Here is a 17,623-nt window from a genome sequence, read left to right as displayed (position 1 = left end):
GCCACTCCTTGTGTTAAAAATGACGTTTTACCAATTTCCCTTGACGTGTCCTTGTTTCTGTTGCTCTTTTGCTTGGGTCTTAAGTTGGAAAAGACATCAGTCAATAATACTCAGTTGAATTTGTTCATACATGTTACGACTAAAGCATCTTTCCTTTTTCCAATCTGAAGAATATCAAGATCCCTGTAATTCTATAAATCTTCTTCCATATGATCTGGTCATCCTCGCTGTACTTCTTTGCATCTTCGCTAGTTCTGCGCCATATTTTTTTGAGACGGAGGGAAATGGAAAAATCAAGATCTTGTGCATTTTATCCTTCAAGATAGGAATGGATATAAACAGTGACATGATGATGTTGCCTGTTTGATTCTCTATTCCTACATTTTCTACCTCCATCTTTGCAACATCAGCTTTTTGAATTGAGGGAGAGTCAACCAAAAATTAGAAAAGTATTCTTACTATCCCTTTTTTAAAAAAGAATATTCAAATATGCAGAAAAATAAGCCAAAAGACTGAACTAAGACTTAGTTCATTTATTATTACTTTTTATGAGTTTTCAAGATTTAAAATGGAAAGAATCGCCATAAATGATTTATCCAAAATAGACCAGAACATCAACCCTCTCTGAAAGCAGACTGTATCAAGCAGTACAAAAAGAAATCCAAGGAAAATTGTGGCAGACAGTCTAGAAATGAGGTTATTTTATGTTATGATGTATAAAATATATATGTTCCTTAAAAAACTTCAACTATTTAACATTTGCCTTATTCTGAATCCCATATTAACTAACCCAAAGAATTCTGTAACAATTACTTTGTGACAGACTGCTCTATTCAACTTTAATTTAGTTATATGAAAGAGAGCTAAAAGCATAAACTGCAATTTATTCATATCGTATTCAAGGTTCTGCTACCGGAGCCCTCCTCACCCTTACTTTCTTTTTATGCTAAAAATAGTAGGATTTTCCAGTTTGTTTGGCCAGAAGCATTACTATTCTTATAGCTCGCGCCTCCATCATTTTCCCCTCACACAAATGCAGTATAAACAACTCAGAAACACTACAATGTGTTTATAAAAGACAACGTAGGACATCCCCATATAGGGCCACACAATAGCACCATACAGTTGTAACATTTAGCATTTCCCAAATAAAAAAAAAAAGTAACTAACATACTAGCTTACATGCTATTTTTATATTTTATTCTTAAGAGATTCCAACATTCCAGCATTTTTTAGTCTACTGCTGAACTAATCACATCTTTTTGTTAAAACAATCCACAATCATCCTGGGCTCTTATTATCATCCCATACTCAACTGGCTCTCTTACCTCTATCTGAAGTTCCCATTTCTATAACTCACAAGTAATTTCACAACGTACAAATTTTGCAAGTTCCATTTTAAATCACTTTTCCCTGCCAAATGGGCATCAGCTATTTCATTAATGTTAGTCTTCCTGCAATGTTATGAATTAAGACTTCAACTACGAATAACCTACAGCGATGCTGGGAACAGCAGTTTTACTCACTATCCTATAACAAAAGCCATCTCATGGCAACATAGCTTTGTCACCAATTTGTCACTAGACCCTCAATCACAGATTTTTTTTTTAAATGGCCCAGAATTTATAGAAACTTCTCACCAAATTTTCCATACAAACTGAAATTTTACTTATCCTCTGACTTACATCAAGAAGACAAAACACCGCTTAAAAAAAAAAAATAAAATCTGCTGCTACTGTAAAACAGTAGCCAAATTAAAAAGAAAAAATAACAGTGTAAAAATGAAGTTGGAGGAGGGAGCAGAAACAGGGAAGTGAGAAAAATGAAGGAATAAAGAGAAACTTCCACACTTCTAAACTGGGGGGAAGAGGTAAGTTTGTTACTGTGCATACTTCAAAAAGCAAGAGAGTTAATTTCAGTATATTAACCAGATTCTTTCTGAAAATTGATTTTCGCTTTGCTACCTTCATCTGCTCAGCAGTTTTAGTTTATGCTTACAAAAATAGAACTTACACCTTATTGAATTTCACAGGAACTAGCAGAGCACCATATTTCAAAACTGGACATGTGTTCTTTCAGTTCTGATGTCTAAGTATATTGTGTAATTTTAAAAATTATGAAAACTATCTTTCCTGTTTTCCTTCCTCTTCTTTAAAATTATAGCCCACTTGATTTATACTGAAAAATTGCTAGTTACACGAAAATTCACATAACTCACATAAATTCAAACATTTTTAACCAAGTAAAATAAGGGACAAAGAGAAGGTTATATTTGTTTATTTTTACAGGATTCTTCTGCAAATCTGCTGCTACATTTAAATATTAATAGCAGTACAGTGCAGTAGAAATCCCAGCAACTAGAAAAATGTGCAGAATACACTTGTACACTTTCCTCTGTTTTCACAGAAGTACAGATAAGAGCTCTCTCCTGCCCACTTCAGGTTGCAAGGTAAAGATGTTTGAATGAGTAGAGTTTATTTTCCTTATTTTTTTTTTAATGTGACTTCTCTACATTTTCTTTTCAAACAGTTTGCTCCCATCAGACACCAGAGGCAGATTTCACTAAAAAGCAAAAGACTAACAGCTGTATTACTTACATCACAAATTCCTCTAAGTTAATATCCTTAACACCAAGATGCCTGTCAGATTTTGAACCAGTTACAATCAAGACCCTAGCCACTTGAGCAGAACATCTCTAACACATCCAAGCAGTAAGAAAAATGTGATTAACAATTCTTTTTCAAAAGCCCAAATAGATAATCTGCTTTGTTAAACCCACACTTAACTTAGATTTTTATTGCAGGCCAAGTCAAAAGGCCTCATGAAGCAAAACTACCATCCAAGTAAAATTCATTCATTCTTCAAAGGCAACAGAATTTATAAATTAAATCTCAATTCATACTCCCTTCGAAGAGTGCTTTTATGTTAACAATGAATTATCAAACCATACATTATATGACACTCGTAGAGAGTCTTCAAAATTGACCAAGGAAAGACGGCGGAAAATAGTTTGCTACGTATCTACCTCTGCAGAACCACGGCAGCATAAACCTGAGCAAATCTATGGCCATGTAGCTAGCTACGACACAAGGATGAGGGTGTCCACAACATCCTATTGCAAATGCTAAAAAGGGAGGTAAGGTGTTGGTGGAAACCAGCGCTCTCCCAATTAAGTAATTCTGGTATATTGAAATTATTCTGACAGTTGATACCTACCCTGTAATCTCTGTAAAGGAACACTAGGTTCACAAAACAAAGCTAAATCTAAGTACGCTTCTAGCTAAGCTGTTAGGTCCTCAAACACAACAAAAAAGCATATCCTAAAAGACACTAATTAGAACTTGCAACTTAAAGAATAAAAAATAAAAATAAAGAACTCCCTCTAAAAATCAAAACTCAGAGAAAAAACACATAATCTCACTCTCTATGGAAAAGCAAAAAAAAAAAAAAAAGGGGGGGGGTGCATCACTCACAGATCTGCACTTTCCTACAAGCCTTTGTGGAGCTGCAAAGCACCACCTCTCCTGCACTCCTCTCTCCAAGCACACCCATTGCCAGGACAGTGGAAGCCAGATCTCTGATAAAATAATCATGTTTAAGGCCCATGAGATATATGTCATTACAGCAACACATCAGCAAATTACGATTGAATAAAGGAGAAAGCAGCCTCACTGTTGTTAAAAAGTTTTACAAAGCAAACTTTCAGAATCAGACCTGGTTGTAACCAACTGCTATTGTCCAACTTTGAACATAGCCCAAAGCAACAGAACAACTCCACTGGCCACAGCTGAGCTCAGAATTGCAAGAATGAGCTCGGCAATTCTGGTTTACAAGTTTCAGAAGGTCAGCAAAAATGAAAGGATCATGATTAATCTGATGCTACCATAGAAACTGTAGAAACTGGGGAAAAAGATGCCACCGTTTTTCAACTCTTATCCTGGAAGGCGCATTGGAGCAGCTCACCCACTAAATTAAGATTCTTATACAGTTGATGCAAGGCTATAAATCACTTTTTTTTATTATTATTACCCCCTCCCCTTATTTTTTGAGGTAAATGTTACACTGAAGAAGCAGATAAGAGCACTAACCTAGATTAAAAGATAATGTCATATTTAGCAGTAACATCAGTCCTCCTCTTCAGTCCTTTTGAAGCACCAAAGTATTTTTAACCAAGTTCAAAGTAACCTCCACTAATCACTTAAGGAGGGCTCGGAGGAGACATTTTCTACTGTTTGCATTTGTCCATCCCTCCACGCACCCCCTCCAAGCCTTTTTGCTTCATCTTCTGGATTCTAGTCAATTAAATTCCAGAAGAATTTCTGTTTTAGCAAAAGAGCTAACCAGAATGGTCGAAGTGCCTAAACAGTAACCACTTTTAATTAATAAATATGGCTTAGCTCATGAATTCTTGATTACAGCACCTCGGTTTTCAAACACGGTGTTTTATTGGTGTAGGAATTGGGGAGAAGAATGAGAAAACAGAACACATTATCATCTACCCTATTACAGATTTTGATTTTTGGACACAAAATAGTAGAAGGGAAAGAACAATCTCTTTCCCAAATACATATTCTTTATAAGAATAAAAACAGAAAAGTGACTGGGTATAAATTCCAATTTACAATATTGGTATGGAAAATAAGAAGGATAATAATAAAGAGAAAAAGCAACAGAATTGGCAGGCATTCCTCTACCTTTCAGGGGTTTCACAGAGTTAGGAAAGGGGATTTGCATGGAGCCCTGTGAGTCCTCCCAAAATTTAAGAGGCACTCCAAGACAGGTGCTTATTTTAACTTTACTGCCAACCCTTTAACAAAACACACAAAGTTCACCTATAAGCTTTTGTTTATGTTTTAGCAATAAATGCAAATTAATACAAAATTTATATACATTTGGTAACAAGGTGTCCCATGGTGACAGATTTTGCTCTTGAGTATTTAAAATTGCTTGCATGATTTCAAGCATAATTATGTATTCAAGGGAATTATTCTACAGTATCATAAGAAAAACACCACTGTAAGTAAGATACACTAACCAGTAGCATTTACAGGATCAGATATTTAAATGAAGACTTAAAATAAGGCCCAAAGAAATGACATTAAGATTCTAAAACCACAGATTGGTTTACAACCAACATTAGTTCAAAATATTTCTAGTTGTCCTATTTTAAGGCACCCTTGACAAGTTTCCAAATAAGCTGTGCTTTTACAATCTGTAAAACCCTTCTTAAAGGGATGAAAAATGCTAAGATTTTCTATGCAAATTTCTTATATCTTTATTATTAACATCAAGGAGAAATAGCAGTTCAGTTTATACATGTATTAACATGGACTCAGCTGAGGCAGCATACAAAATTTTAAAAGAAAGTGTTACTTGTAGTAACAAGCGCCAAGTTAGTACAGATAACAAGTAATGAGTTTGCTCCTATATAAGGAAAGGATTAAAGCAAAACAAATTTTAAGCGGAGATTTTTCCTACTGCTACGAAGGCCACACATACATGGATATATATCACACTTGGGAAGGACGGCCATATTTAACCTAACCATCCACATCCAGTGACAGTATCACCTCGCAAGCCTGGGCTACTTAACTTGCATAACCTTCTTTCATGTGAAATATCCTGATGATTTTCTGCGAGACACTAGAATGATATGAAAATATGGCTAAAATACCAAAAGGCCCTTTTTCAGAGTATAATCTCAGGACAGAGGTGCTCCATTAAGAGGGTTACATAGCGCGGTGTCCGTTTCTCTCTTTGACATACAGGTTAAATATTTATGGCCCTGGAAGCAGAGGACGATTGCCATAGGTTAACTTAAAGAAGAAACTGGTGCTGCTCCCAAAACAAGACTGGGTAAACGGGCGCTTACACCAAGCATCACGTCACGATACAGGCAGACGCGGGTGACGTGAATCGCAGCTTCGCGACCTCGAATTGTCACTGTAAAACTCACGTTAAGCGAGACCCAGGGCGCCCGGTAACTTCGGCGGTGCCTCCCCGGCTCCCCGCACGCCGCTGCCCCCGAGCCGCGCTCCGGCGGCCTGGCTGGGCACGGGGGCTGCCCTCGGCCGCCTCCCCGGGGCGAGGGGAGGCCGAGGGGGATCGATCTCCTTCCTCCTCCTCCTCCTCCGCGGTCCGCCCGGCGCTCACCCAGCTCGGCGCTCGGCCCGGCTCCCGCCGCCTCCCAGGCCGCGAGCGGGAATAAACAAGGCTGCCCGCCCGACACCGGACACCGGTGGGGGGAGCCCGGCTGCCCCGCCGCCACCGCGCGGGGACACGGGGAGCGGCAAGGAGGGCAACGCGTCCCCCCCGGAGCAGCCTCCGGCCAGGCCCGGGGCAGCGGCGAGTCCGCGAAGGCGGCGGAGCGGGACCTCCGCGCGGCTCCTTCGCCATTTTAGCCCCCACGCCCATTCCCGCCGCTCCGTGACAGGGGCCCGCGCGGAGCCCCCCGCCCCGGGCCGCTCTCCGGGGCTCCGCCGGGCTGCGGCGCAGCGCGTTTTTGCTCCCTTACCGTGGCTCGCAGCCCCGGAGCTGCCGCCGCCGCCTCCCCTTTCTTCTTCTCTTGCTCCTCCTCGCCGCGGCTCCTCAGCCCTCGGCGCCGCGCTCCGCCGCCGATGCCGCCGCGCAGAATGGTGCCATCTCACCGCGGCATCGGCGGCGCCCGCACCGCAGCCCCCCGCCCGCCGCCGCGCGCCCCCAACGGCCGCGCCAGCCTCGTGAGCGCGCCCCGGCCACCGGGAACCCGCGGAGCCGCCGCGGCCGCCCGGGCGAGAGGGCCCAGCCGGCACCGAGCCGCGCGCAGGCAGGAAGGGAGGGAGGAGAGAGGCGAGTCTGAAGCGAGGCTCCTCGCAGGGGACGGGGCTTATTGCGAGCGCCGGCCCCGGGCCGAACCAACGCGGCGCTGCGGCGGGGAGCGCTGCGAGGCGGGCGCAATCAGGCGGGAGGCGCCGGGCGCCGCCCGCACAGCGGAGCCTGCGCGGCTGGATAAGCGCGGCGGCCCCGCCGTGCCCGGGCCCGCACCCGCCGCCGCCGCGCGGGCGATAAGGGCCGCGCCGGCCCCTCCGCGGCTCCCCGCCCGCTGCGCGCGCAAGGACGGAGCCGCCCTCGGCCGGGGGCCACCGCGGTGCCTCCGCTTGGTCTCCTTCTCCTCACCCTCCTTCCCGCGTAACTTTTTTTCCCCATGCTTAGGAGGGAAGGGGAATGAATAAATAAGTAAATGTCAGTTCCCTTTTAAATCCCTCCTCCCCACCAGGCGGCCGTCAGGGCGGTGGTCGTGGCTCCCCGCGGCTGCCCTCGGTGGAGGGTGCGAGAGCCTCGTGCAGGTGACCGAGGGAGCGGGAGCCTCGTGCTGGTGGCACGTGGTGGCCGCGACAAGGTGGCCCTCGGGCATGAGCACCATCCTGGAGCCCCTCAAAGCTCCCCTCATCTGGAGCAGGGGGCGTGGATGGGCGCCATGAGGTCCTGAAGCAGTTTCCCCCAAAAAAATCCGTTATTTTGTGTCTTTTTAGCAAGCAAAAGGCCCACAGTCACACTGGGGCATTTGGATTCCTATGGGAAGTAAGATATTGAAAATGCTGCCTTCTGACCTGTTTGTTCTTATACAAAATCAATAGGGAAACCACAAAGTCTAGGGGGGGGGAAAATCATTATGTTCATTCAGTTTTAGGAAATACTTTAGACTTTTGTAAAAAAATGATAAACTAGGTCTTCTCTTAATAGTACTACTGTAAGTGCCTGAAAACAACGGTAGTTCAGGTATTTGTCTGCAGTAATTTTAACAGGAGATGTAAACTCAGACTCACATCTCAGCTGTTTTCAGCTAACAAACTGGTTAATCCATTTGATTTGATCCATTTGATTTGAAAGATTCAAGAAATACGTGTTTATCAGCCGAGCTTTAAAGAAAATGTCAAGCCTGCTTTTGTCCTAAGACTGCCCCAAAGTAACTACTAATTTGAGACCAATATTACTCCCATTGGTAGCACGTTCAAATTCAGCTGGTAGGCACTATCACTCTTCTTACTTTTTCTTTGTTGTGATGTAAATCAATCTAACAGAAGTACATAGAAAAATATCATCACTTTAAGGAGAGACAGTAATTAATGGGGAAATACATATATTTAGGAATTTTCCTTTCAATACAACATTGCATTGCCAGCAGTTGACGCAGGTGAAGGTGTAAATGCTGAATAAGCTCCATACTGGTTTACCATAAGAGTTTGTAACTGCGGAGGTACTAGTGACTATTACAAGTTTCTTAAGATGGATCAGCTCTTTTCTCTGTCCTCTATAATGTAAATGTAGGCTGAAGAGAGGGGAAAGTTGGTTTTAAAGTATTTGTTCTGTGATTCTTGTGGGTTTTTTGTTTCTTTGTTTTTTGTTTTCATTTGTTTTCCCTGATTCTACTCTGTACATAAACCTTTAATAAATCTACTGGGGTCCTCTTTCAGGGCTTTGTTGCTAATATAAGTAGCCTGATACAGATACTTGAAAAAAATATATATTTTTTAATAGACTATACATGTAAAATTGCTAGGTACCTTTTTCCCATGCCTTATGAAGCATAAAAAGTGTGTGACTTGAAACAATGTTTTATGCAGAAATTATGGTCTTATCTGTCTCGCCTCTTCCCTGTTTTAAAACAAGCTTTGTCACACATTTGTCTCGCCCTGGGGAACGGTGACATTCCAAGTGTTATTCCCTCTTAAGAGACATTTGATGCACTTGTGAAAGCAAGATGTCCCAAGTTTACTGTTATCATAAGTTTGGTTTTAAATGTTTTATGAAGCCTCAAGAGTCTTTCATTCTTCAACTAGTTTTAGGGCAATAGATAAAAATAATACTGTATATGTGAGGATTAGAACCCATACATTCGAAGCTAACTGAAAATATTTAAGTTTTGGTTAAGAATCTTTTCTTTTTTACTGTATTGTTATTAGTAAAGACTGCTGGATCTATTATACAGTGTTGAAGGCTAGAACGAGTGAATGTAAATTGCTGGTTGTCTCACTATGCATGTAATGCTTGTTTCAAGTGTGCGATAAAAACTGATGTTACTAACGTTATGATTTTTTTTCAGTTGCAGGTTCAGCTAACACCGTGCTTCAAAGCTTTGCTGTTACTTAGGGTTGAAATCTGACCTTGGATAAGATCTCATAAGCCACCACAGACATCAGCCAAAGTTTGAACTTCACAATAGTGGTTACATGAGGTTTTACCTGAAATACAATATAAAAGCAGTCCCTGTGCCCCAGTTCTTGAGGTAATCGTTTACAAGTCTGTTGGAAGTTTGTAACAGAATCTCCTTGAGTGTCTTCCTGACTCTTTTTTCACTCTTTTTCCCTGAAAGGTAAGGACAATTTTGGAGAACTCAGAATCAGAATTGATATCTACAAAATAGACTGTTTTTTATGGTTTAATGGTTTTATGGTTTAATGGTTGTACACTTAGATATTGAACAAGGTATATTTTGCAAGCAGGAATTTGAGAATGGGCTTTTGCAAGATGTAGGTAGTTTTGTGCTAGCGCATCTCCTGGTTGGAGTCATACCTCTCTTCTTCTTTTAGTGTTTCTCTGTGCAGAGGATTGGCAGTGAGTATTGCTAGCCTTTAATTGGAAGGTATAGGTGAGTGGCAATAGTTTTGCTCAAATAGGACTTGTGGAGAAATTTTATAGAACTTAATAGTGATTGAATCTGCGAAATTCTAAGTGCATGTCTCTACAAGCACATAAAATTAATATGCAGTAACATCCATTTAGGCTTCTTCTCTATTTTAATTTCTTAGCCACTTTAAAAATGTCCTGTGCATAATCTCCTGGTGTTAGAAAACAGTTTAAAAACTGCATAGAAAAGGAAAAAATAAGTGTAATAAGTAAAATTCTTTAAAAAATAGAGGATGAAGCTGAAATAAATCTTTCTGTCTCTAGTAGACTCAAATACAGGCTGACTTCATCTGAGAACTGGTGTGCAGAACTTATATATTTGTAGTTTTGCTGCTTGAATTGCGCAGAAGGTTATAATGAAATCTTAAATGCAAATCATCAGGTTGTGAAGTTGTCCAGCCCCATTTTCCATCTGTGAAAAATCCCCCAAGCAGTATTTAACAAGAGTAGATTTCCCTGGTAATTATTGATATTTTTCATACAGAGACTTTATTATGCAAAATTCAGAATAAAAGAGAACCTTCAAATAAATTTCTCTGGTCCATTTCCAGAAAAGCATTGAATCATCTGAAATGGGATTTAGATAAAGCTGTAAGTTGTATCTTCAAGAGTTCAAGCTGCAGAATCCTCTAGCTGTAGTCAACCAAGTCTTTGCTGGAAGCAGCTGGCAACTGTAAGCCTGTACAATAAGTATTTAATGTACTTTTTACATCCTTACTTTTGGTTGCACCAAAATAGTTGATGCTTTACTTACGCCTGTGTTTGTTTATGATCCAGAAAGTAGGTCAAGCATCATCTAAAATTCCTGGTGGGGATTTTATCACATTTGTGATAAAGACAGAGAAGAGGCAAACATCATAACAGCGATCGCCAGGCTGCAGGATCACCATGATTATGGGTACAAATTGAAACACAAGAAGTTCCATCTTGGTATGAGGAACAACTTCTTTCCTGTGTGGGTGACAGAGCCCTGGAACAGGCTGCCCAGAGAGGTTGTGGAGTCTCCTTCTCTGGAGATCTTCAAACCCACCTGGATGCCGCCCTGTGCCCCATGCTCTAGGTGACCCTGCGTGTGCAGGGGGGGTTTGGACTAGATGACCTCTAGAGGTCCCTTCCAAGCTCAACCTTCTGTGGTTCTGTGATGATTGTTGGGATTGATGAAAGTTGGGACCTGGAAAACCTGCGATCTGTATCCTGCTCAGCGTTAGCATAAAGGGCCAGGCTAATCTCTCTTCCAACAATGGTACCATCACTAATAATTACTTTTTATCTGATTTGGGATCCTCTGCCCCTCCTGTGCTGTCTGTTTGCAGCTTCACAGAGGCACACTGACAGTGCCAGAGCGTATTGCCGAACGACCCAGCAATTAGGAAATTCCATAATTATTACATTCTGAAATCAGGCTGGGTAAAATACAGTGACATTATACACATATATATATATATATGAGTGTGAATATCTCTGTAAAAGTATACATGAAAATTATGTCATCATTGCAAAATATCCCATTCATACAGTAAGGAGAAGGTTTATGTCCTAAAGGTGGTATACAGCTTTTTGACTTCATATTTAAAGTAGAATCCTGCGTTAGTCCTTTTTTTCCTTGTTTATTTTAAAGCCTCTCTAGTTTTACAATGGTTACAATTTACTATTTGAATACTGTAACTACCATTTACTTGCTTTTCATTTAAGCCACGAGATGTGGATTCTGCTTCTATTCTGTGTGTAGTAGCTGACACAGTAAGGTTCTGGTGTCTGATGCCTTTTTTTTTTTGCATATGTAGCAATGTAAATGGTTTATAGTTGTCATCACCTTGGACACACTTGCTGTAACTTGAAGCCAAGAATTTGCTGTCAAGAGTGCATTAAAATTAATTTTTTGAGTATCATTATGGAGAATGTGAGAATGACAAATTGCAAAGATTTGACTCCACTTAGTGGAAATCAGTTCAATTGCTTGCTTCTGGTTTTAGGTGGTAATCATTTCTTAATCTAGATGTTTGGAAATAGAATCTTTTTCCTACACCCAGTCCCCAGTGTTTTAAGTTAAAAGTGAGAGAGAATGAGAGAGGTAAAAAAACCCACTGAATTTAACTGAACTACAGTTCCCTAAAATGTAAGTTCTCTGTATTCAAACATCTCCTTCCAAAATGACCCTGTACTCAGAGAATATAATTATTTCAATACATTGATATTGTCATCTTTTCAGGTTTGATATTCATCCTTGATGCATTGGTAAATCAGAAATGAATTTGCATTTTTTTTCATATGTTGTTATTGTTTCTGGCGGGCTGTCTCTGGATATAAAACCAATTTTGCAAAAGTAAATTATTTACAAACTTCTGTGTCTTATCTCCTTAAAACACATTTGCTTTGTTTTAATTCCAGTGCTGCAAGGTCATTTCTAAACTCATAAAACCAGATCTTCCTATAGGAATATATTTGAAATGCAGGCAAAGCCTCCCATATCTTTTCATCAGGAACGGTTTTCACAGGAACAATACATAGTGTGTGCACTAATGTAAGTTCACTTCTCTTTTCAAACTGCAGCTGATAAGTCTTGACCCACTGTCTGGAGACATTTCCTGGCACTGAACTCTGTTTCAAAGCAAGTCTGCACCTCTGGCTGAGGAATGGGCGACAAGCTGAGGTTGAGAGCAGGTGCAGAGTTAGGGCCCCCTTTGGGCGCATGGAGAAAGGACAGGATTTTCCAGGAGACATGAGGTCCAGGAGGTCACCTAAGGAAGGTGAGGGAAGCGGTTTGTTTTGTCAAGTTCAAATTTCAGTAGTAAGATTGTTCGGGACGGGGGGGTGGAATTCCCCAGTAAATGAACAGTGGAGTTGAGAGAAGAAAACAAGAATATGACAAAATACTGCAGTTTTATTCTCACTTCCTATGGAAGCAATATGTGTATTAAATGAATGTGTGTTCTCTCAATGACTTCCCCCTACCTCTCCGTAATAACTTTTGAATTTGGTGGCCAATCTCAAACATGCCTTATGAAGACTGATAAATTCCTGCAAACTCTGAGAAAATAGGTGGCAGCATATAGCAGAAAGCTTCTGCAAATGTCCTCTGGCGGGGCTACAGACAGGAAAAAAAAAAGTTACCTCATTAAAATGCTCACTATTAGCCTCCAGAGAATGAGGAGCAGGGGGAGAAAGGGTGAACAGTCTGCCAGCAGCCTGTGTAAATGCCTGCCATAGCAGGCAGCTTCAGTTCAGTTTGTGTTCTTAAGCACCCAAGTCAATCACCCATGCAAAACAGTCTTTAAGAGCCCAAGCTTCATTAGTTCCAGTACCCACTGAGTGATGTGATTTAATTATGGAGCCATATAAAGCAGTGCTACACAGCCCGTAGTCTATGGATAATTGGTGGTCAATAAAATATCAGAAGGGAGCTCAAAAGACAAATAAAGTCAAAAACAAATAAAAATTCTTGCATGCATCCTTATACAGGCAAGCAAAATGAGAGTAAAAAATAAGCATAAATTTTGAATCCTTATTTTTATTTGACTGCAAAGGAAATCCATTGTGGCTGTTTTGGCACAGGAAGCACAAGATAGTCTCTAAGTTGGTTTTCTTTCCAGAGTTTAAGTGATCCTTCAACTAAAGACAGTTGAGGAACATAGTGGTATGGAGAGCTGGGCGTCTGTTTTAGCTGCAAGAGGACCAGCAAGTTAATCTTTTCTGAATTATTATTCTGATTTTTACCCAGGAAAAGTAAGAAATCCCAACCTTCAACTTTGGTATTACCCGAGACTTCACTCTGTGAGACTGTTGTCTTCACATAGTGGTGGTTGTGGTGTTCATGGCTATTTAATATCTGATGGCTCAACTTTTAGTATGAACATGTGCAAATTGCTTTTTTAATTATTATTCTAAGGAAAAGCAAAGATCTTGAGCTTCAAGTTTCTTCTGATCTGCATCTCTGACCTTTTATGGATTCTTGCCTGAGAGCCCCTTTACTTTCAAGTCCTTGGTAGATCATAGTAATCTTGGTGAATAGATCCTTTTACTGATATTATAAACTGTTAATAAAAATGGACTAGAAATTCAGAATTTACTTAGAAATTTGCTACTTTTGACTATCTCAATGACTCTGTTTTAATGCAGCCACAAGACACCTTTCCACCTTTCCAATGTGATAGGTAACTAGTAATTTCTGTATGTTGCATATTTTAAAATTAAATTTAGAATTTGAAATAAAATACACTTAATTTGCTATTTAATCTTTTAGTCGCAAGGAAGAGTAATAATAATCTTAGGTTTGGTTATTTTTAAAACTATTTTTCCTTAGTATGACTCACAAAATTGCATAATTGAGGAATCCAATTTTTTTAACCTATTAAATATTAATGTGGAACAACACTTGCATTTTCATTACACAAATCAGTATACTGTTACTCTTTTAAAACATTTAAAATGTTTTGAAGTTCTAGTTTCACATCCTGCACGTGCAGTTTAAAATATGTAGTTCTTAGTACATAACTGAGGAAATAGCATATCCCTATTATTGTTGGGGATAAAGCTGTTCTGTTTTCTTTTAGCTTCATCTACGTGACGTTGGTTGCTTTGGAGGGCCTGTTGGTGACACTCACTTAAATGTTGGCACTATCTCGCAACTACATCATTAAATCCTAAATCAATATTTCCTGCTGTCCTCCCAGTTATTTGCAATACAGATAACTGGAGAGAAGGGAGCGGGTGTCTGTTCCAGGTGCCAGCCATGACTTCTAGATCAAAAAAAATCCATTTTATCCATAACTCTTTCTCTGATGTAGGGCTGTGAAGTTAGGGTTTAGTTAAAAATCTTCAAGAGCACAGATTCTTGCATGCAAAAGTATTTGACAGATATACGTGGAAGATAAGCCCCGTCAGATTTTGGTGCTTTGGTATTGCAGGGTGAGTCCCACCTTGCACCCAGCACATACCTCCCTGCCTGGAACCGCGGGCCAAGTGCCGAGGAAGCTGCAGGAGCGTGGGGAGGTGCTGGGCACAACACGTCTGCTCTGGGAGCGGAGCCGGGGGCACGGCCGTGCTGCAGGGAGGGCAGAGCAGCGCAGGGCAGAGCGCTGCCCCACGAAAGCAAACCAAGGGCTGAAGCAGAAAGGGGGTGCAAGATGAATCATTCGAAATATCAGAAATCAACAGGGCGACTGCCCATTGCTGTCATTTTTTATTACTATTGGCAATTTAATATTTATTACTGTTGGCAATTCTTTTCTCCTGAGGGAGTGCAACCTGCATCAGAACTGATGCACGGATCTTTTGAGGAGTGTTTATTTTTTTTTTAGTTTTCTTTCTGAAATTAAATGGGAAATGCTACTTTTCCTTTTTTTTTTTTTTTTCTCCCAAAAATGAGTGATTAACTAGAGGAAGCGGTATTTACCTTGTTAAATTTAGTAACAGTGTTACCTGTAAAAAAAGAAATAATTTTGGAGTGACTAAGAGCAAAAAGTATAATGGCTAAGTAACTACTTTCAGACAGTAAATTATTGTATTTTTATTTACACAATGTTTCAAAAATGATTTTCCAAAATTATGCATTTTTATATCTATTTTTAGAGAAATAACATTTTATTTTGAAAATGCTGAAACATTCCATTTTGTATTGCATGCGTGTAAGTAGAAGAATATATTTTAGCAAGACCATAATGATGTTATATACTTCACTGTAATTGAATGAAAACTAAATTTGGGGTGAGAGGGTTAACTTTCGTTTCTTAAATGTGAGAATCTTTTAATTTCTCTCCTCTTTCCAAGATGTATCTCATTAACTCTGATAAGGAACATATTAGTCTTGCAGCGTTCAGGGAAGTCACAAGCCAATTTTGTTGATTTCTCTTGGGACACAAGATTATGTTCATATTTATTTTGTGGCAGGAAAATGCAAAGTAAAGAGAGGAAAGTGAGTGAAAGTGGTACTCAATGAAACATAAGTGGTAAAATTGCCATATAGCAAGGAAGAGAGAACTCTTATGATTTGCACACTTGTACTTTTTTTTTTAATAATAGTTTGCCTTGAAACTCAGGAAGGTCGGAGGCCAGCCAGTACAGAAAATGAAATGTTTCAGAAATGCAGAAGGAAGTGGATATGCTTCTGGAATAGGTAATACCCATTTTAAGGAAGGCATGATCCAGTTGTATTCAGAAAGAGATTGCTGTAGCAAACTACTGCTTGGACATTCTGCAAAGCCATGGCAATCTGTTTGTGTTCGGTTAAATTAGTCTCTTGGTAGTAAATGATTCAGATTTCTTTCCTAAAATATTACACATCATACTGCCCATATGCTTATCCTTTACTGTTTCCAATATATTACTCTTCTTTTCTCAGCAGATGCACTTCCTACACTGTCAAAGGCCAAATAGAAAACTCAAAATTTGGACAACAGCTAAGACGTTGTAATTAATTTTCCTGTCAATATAAATTTCTTTGTAATGAAGGTGAGAGGACATTTGCTTTAAGAAAACAAAGTTTGCAAATACAGATTTAGTGAAAATAAAGTTACAAATTATTGTACTTTTTAAAAAAGTTCTAGTTTTGTTTATTTTTAATTTAGCAAAATATTTGCAAGGTAATCACTAATAGGAAGATGGAGGTATGAGCAACATTCCTTTTTGCAGCCAGCAAAATTGGCCAAACTAGGTGGGCTTCTGTAGGAGAAATCAAGTCAAATGATCTTTATGAAGGAGTTAAATTAATTTTATAATCATTAGTTGGAGGAGTTGACCCTTTGTCCCAAGATAGTCAGTTGTTAAAATCTGTTTAGCATTGTCAGTATTTTAGTTGTTAAAGCATTCAGTTTTGCCCTGTTAGCCTGAAAGGTCTGTATGACTTCTATGTGCTATTTTTCTGCATGGTTTAATGTAAAATTTGCCCTATAAAATTTTCAAAATGATGAAGTTTTGGGATTTTTTTGAGTTTTTCTCTTAGAAAGCTTCTGAAAAATCATAGTTATTAGATTGTAAAACAGTTATGAAGGACCAGATAGTGTTACAGTATGCAAGTTTTCCCACTGAGTTGTCATTTGCACACTGAGCTTCAGTAATGAAGAACTGCCTTAGTATGGAGGAAAGGCTGGGTTTAATATTTGTTATGTTTATAATCTATGCAGTGGAATGAAATGTTGACAGTTTTGTAAATGGTTCTATAAGGATTTGTCAACGTATGTAAGGATGGTGTTTTGGTTTTGCCTGTAATACTGACTTTCAGTTTTCTGATTTCTTTTTCCTTCTCTACCTTTGACGTATTTCCTAACTAATGTAATTCTCCCTCGCACGACAGCATAATTTCTGAGCATCTATCCTCAAAAGCCAGGTGGGAGGCTAGGTTGGTTTAGACTCATTAAACCTTGTATCATCATCGTTTTACATATATTCTAAACCCGCTTTTACCAATAAATCTCTTTGCAAGGATAAAGGCTTTAAATGTGATAAATTTTATTTTGTCTGCTTTTGGGTGGGAGTAAGGCAGCCTGGAAGCAGCTCATTAATTAATTTCACGGCTTGGAGCCTAGTTGGGGGAAGAAAGCAGGCACAGGGTATTATATTAATTAAAGAGCACCGCTGCTTGTGTTGGTTATTATTGGTAATGATGACTTTTTATAAGCCCTCTGTATAAGCCACTAAATACTTAAATGTCTTATACAAGAAGCAAATAAAAATTCTTTGCCACTGTTTTGGGGAGGCAAAATCCAGTCTACTATTTACTTCACAGCTTAAGTTTAATCCACACAAAAGCTACTAAACATTTTTTTTTTTTTTGACTAGGATTAACTTTGTTACTACTTTGTTACTATCCTGTCTTCTTTCAAGGGAAGCTCCTTTATTTTTAGGTTTATTCCTAAAACCATGCTATTAAGTGTAGAAGAGTGTGCCCTGTGCGGGAGGGCAGCTAGACAGTGCACCAGGGATGTATGAAGAGCTGTATGACCATTTCAGCTTGCCATAACTC

The 17,623-nt window shown here is 39.8% G+C and overlaps 1 protein-coding gene across 1 annotated transcript in view; it reads right to left on the bottom strand.

Moving 5' to 3' along the window:
• Window positions 1-6,656, bottom strand: part of WWP1 (WW domain containing E3 ubiquitin protein ligase 1) — a 55,701-nt gene extending 49,045 nt beyond the window's left edge. The window contains exon 1 of the mRNA XM_088523216.1: window positions 6,515-6,656. The gene's annotated coding sequence lies outside the window, so the exon portion shown is untranslated. The remainder of the gene's footprint in view (window positions 1-6,514) is intronic.
• Window positions 6,657-17,623: the final 10,967 nt, after the last annotated feature.

The sequence above is a fragment of the Tinamus guttatus genome, unplaced genomic scaffold, assembly GCF_059628265.1.
Source record: "Tinamus guttatus ecotype Peru unplaced genomic scaffold, ASM5962826v1 Tinamus_guttatus_pri_ptg000012l, whole genome shotgun sequence".
NCBI lineage: Eukaryota > Metazoa > Chordata > Aves > Tinamiformes > Tinamidae > Tinamus > Tinamus guttatus.
Note: the sequence above shows the minus strand (reverse complement) of the source record. Positions and strands in the feature narration are given on the sequence as shown.